We start from the raw sequence: 8,209 nt of genomic DNA, 5'->3' as shown, positions 1-8,209 counted from the left end.
GAAGTCCTAAAAAGGGGTCGGGTATGATATAAGATGATATAAATATTCACCGAGTCCCAACAAGGGCCAAGTATGACCGAGCCCTACCAAGGGCCGGGTATGCTATGTGAATGCAATGATAAGATGACATGATTGTAGACCAAGTCTCATTAAAGGGCCGGTTATGGTATATTTATGCTTATGATGACATAAAGATAAATTTGTTACACCGAGTCCCTGAGCGGGCCGGATACAGTATGTGATAGTGGTATACATGACTTTATTTTGTGAGGTGCAGGTACAGTACCCTATTAAATGTTATACTTGGTTTCATGTACCCCTGATTCAGTTGTTATCTCAGTTATATTGTGTTTATATACTCAGTACATATATCGTACTGACCCCCCTTTCTTCGGGGAGCTACGTTTCATGCCCGCAGGTACAGATGTTCATTTCGGAGATCTGCCAGTATAGGATTTCTACTCAGCTATATTGGAAGTGCTCCACTATTTCGGAGCCTTGCTTTTGGGTACTGGTCTGCGATATATATATTTGTTTATGCAGGATTAAGGCGGGGGCCCTGTCTCTCCATATGTTGTCATTCCTATTCTTAGAGGTCTGTAGACATATGTGTGTGGGTTGTTTAGGAGTTTATTTCGGGTATGCCTATGCGATATGTTGTAAAAGCTATTATGTTGTGGCAGCCTTATCGGCTGGCTTTCCTTTTCATGACATGATGCAAATGAAAGAGGCGACAAGTGTATGAATATTTTATCACCCACTAGGTTCATGTGTTGGGTTCCTATATCTAGGAGTCTATATGAACATGAAAAGGTTTTAACCCATTGAGGTTATTGTGAGCAGTATCACGTTATACATAGTCTAATTTGACTGTAGTCGATAGTTACGTAAATGGGAGTCCAGGTCGGGCCCCAATTGCGACCCACGAGGTTGGGTCATGACATGACCCATCCTTTTTCCTAACAAACAACACGGGAGCACCCCATGGTGGAATACTTATCCTTAACAAATCCTTATCCAACAAATCCTTCAGTTGTTCTTTCAACTCCTTAAACTCCATTGGCGCCATACAGTAAGAAGGAATAGAAAAAGATTGAGTATCGGGAAGGAAATCTATGCCAAAGTCAATTTCCCTTTGAGGAAGAACACCGGGCAAGTCATCGAAAAACTCATTAACTATAGAAACTGACTAAAGAGTAGAAGTTTCATAATTAACATGTCTAACTCGCACTATGTGATAAATGCAGCCATGGGAAATTATGTTTGTCATGACCCAACCTCGTAGGCCGAGACTGGGGTCCGACCTGGACCCCCCGTACACATATCTATTAGCTGAGGTCACATTGAATCGTAAACAAGACAATATCATGTAACAGAGCCCCACTAGTCGATAACATTTTCATAAACTGTAGCCCTTTTCGTTTGTATCACAACATGACAGGGCACGCAAGCCGACAAGGCTGCCCTAACATAATAACATATATCATATATCATGTAGACCCAGCTGAATCAAATTGACATACACAACACACATATACATGTCTGCAGACCTCTAAATATATAAATGACAACATATGGCGGGACAGGGCCCCCGTCGTACCCCTGAATGGATAAAACAATTTCTATACATTCGTGGACAGTATCAAAAACTAGGCTCCGATACAATAGAGCCTCTTCCAGCTGAGCTGCATGGAATCCTAAGCTGACGGACTCCCAAAATCTGTATCTGAGTATGATATGTGTACTGAGTATGTAAAACATAATATAACACAACTGGAAACATATCTGAGAAAGAGAATCAGGGGATAAGACATCAATTCAGAAACTTGTACATGTACTTTATGAATTACAAAAACATGCATGTTTGAGTTATATCATATAGTCGGCCCTTTCGGGGGTCCGGTGAATCATCTCTGTAAAACCATCATGGCCCCAGTGCCATCACCACCTTATTACAACACATCATCATATATTTATACACGTAACCTGGCCCTCTATTGAGGGACTCAGTGAATAATGCAGTGAACTGTGCACAAGAACATATCCTGGCCCGGGACTCAAGGAAAAAAGTGTTACGGTATACACGAGTAGAGTAGTGAGTAACTATATGCAATTTAAATCGTTATCAGAGACTCGACAGAATAAGAAAGTTAAGCTTTTATTTGAGAACCCGAGTAACGGTGTAGTCATCTCGAGTGTCCTCTAAATGCCATTATAGGCTGTCTCAATTATAATCTCGGGGCTCCTAGACATGTACTAAAGTAAAGCCAAATTGCTTATGGAACCAGAAACATTTGTTAACATATAGTCTGTAAGACTTGGAGCCTGTACATTTGTTACCTTTTTAACATATAAAAGTTTCCAGGGAAATAGTTCGACTACTGTAGGAGTTCTATATTTAGAAGTAAATAAGAGATGTTTGAGGATGGAGTTACCCCAGAGCTCAGATCATATTCAACTTACAATTAAGACAAAGACATGCCCAAAAGAAGAAAGAGAATAAACAATATATGGTCTTTACTTTCCTTTATGGGATCTGCATACACATATTTCATACCCGGCCCATCATGGGGCTCGGTGAATCATTATGGCATCATAATCTCACTTTCGTACCAAATACGTATCAAAGGAAATGAGAGATAGCTTTCCACATACTAGTGTTTAACACATAGAAGCCTTACTAGGCAATACTCAATTCTTGCAGAAATTCCAATACTAAGCAGTGGATATGGGTTATGAGGCAAACTTGGAGTTTTGGGAATGGAATTATCCCCATATTCTACACACACTTTACTTAAGGCTAAAACTTGCCAAAAGGAAAGAAAGATAGCTGTACGAACTTATACCAAAACATGCCAAGAGAAAGCTTTACATACCTTTTGGGAGTTACCCTTTATCCTGCTCGTCTCGTCGTCTTCCGAACCTATTCAATATGAAAGTAATACGAATATCAACTACTCTTAACTTTCCAGCATCTTGGATTATGCCTTAATGTTAATGGAATCTATTTCCTTAGTCGTTTCCTCGACTAGTCCTTTAGTTTGTTAAGGCGTTAACGAAAATTGGGCAGCACCTCCCCTATAATGTGCCCTATCTGAATTTCCAATTAGGTCCCTAAGACCTACAGCCAACCAACAACAATAACCTGCAGCAACTCATACCAACAATATATAATATATACTCCAAACGACCTATCCAAAATACGATATCAAAATGAAGTTTCTAGTTTCCATTTTTGTCAAATCTTTAACCGTGCGAAGCGGGGGTCGTGTGGATGAAACCAGCATCTCCCCCACCTCATTTAGAACATGTTTAGGTCCTGAAATAACACACCACACCCCTGCAGTAGCAACTCACAAGAATAACGCCTTACTTTGACGACAATTCGACTATAACGACTACAATTTAGTTTATTCCGAACGCCAAGTATTCCAATGATATTTACACACTTCCAGCCACCTATAGGGCGTGTAAAATTCTCCATCAGAACACATAAAGCTCAAATTTAAAGAAGAAACCTTACCTTACGTTAAACTTGTCAAACTTGCCAAAACTATCCAAAATGTGAAATCTGGACAGCTTACTGTTTTACCTTGTCGCTTCATTTCGAAGGGGTAATGGAGGGAAACAGGATTTATGTCCTTCATTAAAGTTATATACATGTGTCTTAGGGTCGCAAAAAATTTCGAATCATCCCTACATCAATTTTGTACAAAACGATATGACCAAAATACTTACAGCTGTCCGTGTAGAATTTCCAAAACCAAATCTGAGCAGTACCTCCTCTACACTTTATCACAATTTTTCGAGCTGATACATGTAAAACTGTATTTTGGAGTCTGAATTAAAGTTATAGACCCATGAAATACCTTTCCAAAACATATTAAATCATTCGAAACGAATCTGTACACAAGAAGTTACACCAATATTACCAACAACAGTCCCTTCCAAAAACGGGTTGTTTAATTAGTTCTCAACATTTTTTTCCTTCCACTTTCTTTCAAGTTTCTAGGCATAAGGTTAAAGAAACGATGCCTTAGTCATCATCATATACATATATATACATATATACATCTCCACGTGCTTGAGGAACACCGTAGCTAATTAATTCACGGAGGAAAAATTTTAGAACTCACCTTTAATTCTTCAAAAATGTTGCTGCCTTGTTCCTTTTGGTTCTTCACGTTTTTCCTCTCATTTGGCTGATGTTTTTGGATGGAAAATGAGTTAAAGAGTCAGCCAACATGTATATATACACCTCCTTAGGATGTGACACGTGGCATCCCCCTAGGGTGACACGTGGCAGCCTCCTAGGGTGACACCTCGTCCAAGCTTCCAACACAAAACTGCCACATGGCAGCGTGGGGTCCATCCCAAGTAGGTGAGTCACCTGCCTGCTTTTCACCTGCTTGCTTCACTTTCGTAAGTTCGGAAACTTGTTTTTGCTCCCTCTCATAGTTTCGTAATCTCGTCTTATTTTAAGAGCCTATGTAACCCATGCTACCCAAGCTTGGTACGTACTCCAATAGCTTAAGTGTGTAAGACTTCCAAGTTAGTAGCTTACGTAGATAAATCGAGTCCTACGACCCATTACTTGGCCTCCAATTCCTTCCGAACTCTTATGATTTCATCTCCAACCTTCTCTAGTATGGGGTATCACATTCTCCCTTCCTTAGAGCCGTTTGATAGTGTCGTAACTTAAGTGGCTCACATACTAGCTTCTAAGTAACTTAAGGGACCTTCCGAGTACAAAGATGTGGGGTGTAACATCCTTCCCCCCTTTAGAACATTCGTCCCCGAATGTTAAATGCAACTTCCTTTAAGACTTTATATAAATTATAGAGGGGTTCCTTTCCTTTATGCTATCACATACATTTCCATCTATATTATTAACATACGAGTGCTCAAGAGTTGGAGTTACCTGTAGACATCGGTTACTGGTGCGAATACTTGTATTTCATGTTCTCTTCAGTTCCCCGATCATCCTCTTTCTGGTTTTGGTTTTTCCACCGTAACATGACGGAAGATATGTCTTTAGTCTACAATCTTCCAGTTTGCCGATCCAAGATAGTGGTAGGAGTTTCCTCATAGGATTCCATCTACTGGACCTCATTTATGGAATATACCCTGGGTGACTCGTCAGTATCTAATGGACTGGGCGTATAGTTTCCAACTGAGGTGGTAAGCTTAACTTACCAGCCACGTTGCCCACCTTATGAGTAACTTGATACCGTCTAATATATTCTGGTTTAAGTTCCTTTTCTAGGTGACCCTATGATGAACATCCAATCATCAACTTGAACTCTGTATGTCATTCCTGCCGACCCTGGGCGTTTAGTCAATAGCTTGCTTAATCATGTCGAGGCCATTGGAATACTGGAGTAGTAATTATTATTGTAGGAAACTTGATAAGTGAGGGATAATCATTCCGGCTACCTTCGAAGTTAGTCTCCCGGCTTGTGACATATCTTCTAGCGTCTAATAGTGCGCTCAGTCTGTTTAGTAGCTCAAGGGAGAAATGCGGTACTAAGACCTGTTTGTGCTCCTGACCTCTTCTTGGACTGATCTCAAGGCGTTAATTATAATTGAAGTCCCTTTATCTGGATATTAGAGGAGGAAACCTCACGGAACCTTACCATTCTCCATGTTCAATAACTCCCTCTAATTTCAGTAGCATAGGTGCTCTTGATTGGAAGCAAATGGGCTGATTCCTTAGCCTAATCACAACAACTCATATAGCACCCTACTCTTACCAAGTATAAAATAGGTGCGTAATGACGTGGATAATTTGGGAACCATTAGTCTCGTATAGTCTTTCTCGACTCTTTTCAGAACTTTAACTGGCATTTGATCTTTTGGGTCCTTCTTCCCCTTTTTTTCCAATCGTTAGGGTTAGCTACCGAATAATGTTGCAGTTTCCCCCATATAACGGCGCTCGTAGTCATTCTGGGCTTTGTCTAACATGATCTGGTGTAATTCCAAAAGAGTTTTGGCATAGAAGCTCGCTATCCTGTAGTAACCAGCTAGCTCAGTCAGTTTTACTTAAACCTTTTCACAATTTCCCTTACCCCCACTTATAATCCTCTAGACACATTATCTTGTGTCATTCTTTACCTTTATAAGAATACAAGAGGGTACAAGAAGCATCCTAGCGTTACCTCGCCAGTCCTCATATCTTGCCCTGCCTTTCCTCCCTTCCTACACTCGAGGTCGGGGTAGATCTTTGGTCCAATCGTGGCCATGTCTTACTTCACCTGTAGTACTAATTCCATCTTGGTAGTTTGGCTTAACTTATCTTTGCACCTCTCGGTAGTTAGTTGCAACTTGGGCTCCTTCGTTTGGGATAATAGCTGTGGGGACTCCGTAAGGTCCTACCATGTTTTTTTTTATTCTATAATTTTACACCTTCTCGGTGGATTAGGTAACCTTTGATCGAAGGAGTAGGGACTAATATCGTTATTCCACAAGTAACATTCCCTCCAGAGTCATCTAGCGCTAGAGTGCAAAATGAGTTTTGTAGTCCTGGTCATATTGTGGGATTTCCGACCTTGGGCACTACTTCCTGTCATTTGTAAATTACATCCGCTAGTACCCTTACCTTTGGAGTTTGCTTTTTCGCCCTCAGAGTTAGCTACCAAGTGGTGTCGAAATTCCCTCGCCCACTGGCCTATATAGCCATTCTGCGGTTTTCCTCTCATTAACTAGTTCTATGTTGAAGAGCTGTGGCACTCAAGTGTGTCGTCAGTTAGCAAATAGCTAATCCTTCTTGTTTTTCTTAAGACCTTGTTACGATTTTCTTTACCATATCTTATAATACTCCGGGTACATAATCTCATCTCGTTTCTCCGTTACTAGTCAAATGCTTCTGTCTCGCGTGATCATACCAGCACTAACGTATTAAGTTCCATCAGAATTTTGAAGTTAAGCGTGCTGGGGCGAGAGTAATATTGGGATGGGTGACCTCCCTGGGAAGTCTTCGTGTTGCGTTTCATTGTAATCCTTACCATAATGGGTGTGGTACTCAACTTAGCTCCCGATTTACCTCAGCGTTGTCTCGCGGGTCTTTATGTTTTGCCCTGTCCTTTCGTCTTTTATCTTACATCCAGTGTCGGCGTAGACCTTTATCTCCACTATCCTCCATTCACTTTGTGTTCTCCCCATTTACTACCACAGGAGGCTTTTTATTCCTTTTCGTTTAGTTATTTATCTATCGCAACATCATTTGCGACTAACTCTATGACCAACGTTTTGGCTTTTGGTCTAGCATGTTGTCGTTCTCCTTCATAGTGTCTCTTGAATTATTAGATATCCTTTCATGGTTACACTATTTTGTTTTTATATGTAGCCGCCTTCTAGGGTTATGTTGTTCAGGGTCTCGTCACAACCTTCTCAACGTTGCCTTATGTAGCATTCTGGCTTCCATCCAACTATTGGTAGCCTCCAAACCTTTTTAACTTGGTTCGACAAGATACCTTATTGAAGTTAAGACGTTCGTCTCAGATATATTCCCATATCGATTGCCTTCACCTTACTTTTGCCATTTTCTCCTTAACTTCCCCCCTTTAGAGGGTACTCGTACTTTCATTTGTTTGTACTTGTAGTCGTTCAATTTCAATTAGGCAGTACTATTATTCCGACGATAACTATTCCAAGTTTTCTTGAAGCAGTGGCTTTGTCCCAACCTATATCCTTTGTTTCTTGGGACAAATACAAGTTGTGCCAATTATTCCTTAAGTTTGCCATCCTCGTCCCTTGAGGGTTCCACTATTTTGGGGGATACGTGGTGTACCCGCGTCATTTCTTTGTATCTTAAGCCCCATGCTCTTACTGCATTCTCAATGCAGGCCTTTAACTTAGGCAACGCGTACTAAGTGCGTCTTACTAGTGGTTCCAATTTATCCCTGCATACTCATATCACACTCTTCAGTTCATACTTACATATCCCCCTTTTAACTCGTATATATATTTGATTCCTGACATCTCTTTGAGGTGCTTCTATTAGAAGTTCTTTCCCCAATTAGTCAGTGGCAAATTATAAACTATTATCGTACATCATTTTCCAACCATTGTTGGAAGAAATCAGAACCTCTTAAACATCACAGTACTTCTTCTAATATTTGACCTACTGGACATCTTATCCTTCACCCTAAGCCCTCTGTTTATATTTCTACAGTACCAATACGGCTGGAGATACCGTAGTCTGAACTTT

At 40.5% G+C, this 8,209-nt stretch overlaps 1 pseudogene; it reads left to right on the top strand.

The window, feature by feature from the left end:
• The first annotated feature begins 6,870 nt into the window (after positions 1 to 6,870).
• LOC129883766 (5S ribosomal RNA) lies at positions 6,871 to 6,990 on the top strand (annotated as a pseudogene).
• The last annotated feature ends 1,219 nt before the right edge of the window (positions 6,991 to 8,209 follow it).

Source organism: Solanum dulcamara, chromosome 3 (assembly GCF_947179165.1).
Source record: "Solanum dulcamara chromosome 3, daSolDulc1.2, whole genome shotgun sequence".
In the NCBI taxonomy this organism is placed as follows: domain Eukaryota; kingdom Viridiplantae; phylum Streptophyta; class Magnoliopsida; order Solanales; family Solanaceae; genus Solanum; species Solanum dulcamara.
The sequence above is the reverse complement of the archived record's forward strand: the minus strand, read 5'-3'. Positions and strand labels throughout refer to the sequence as shown.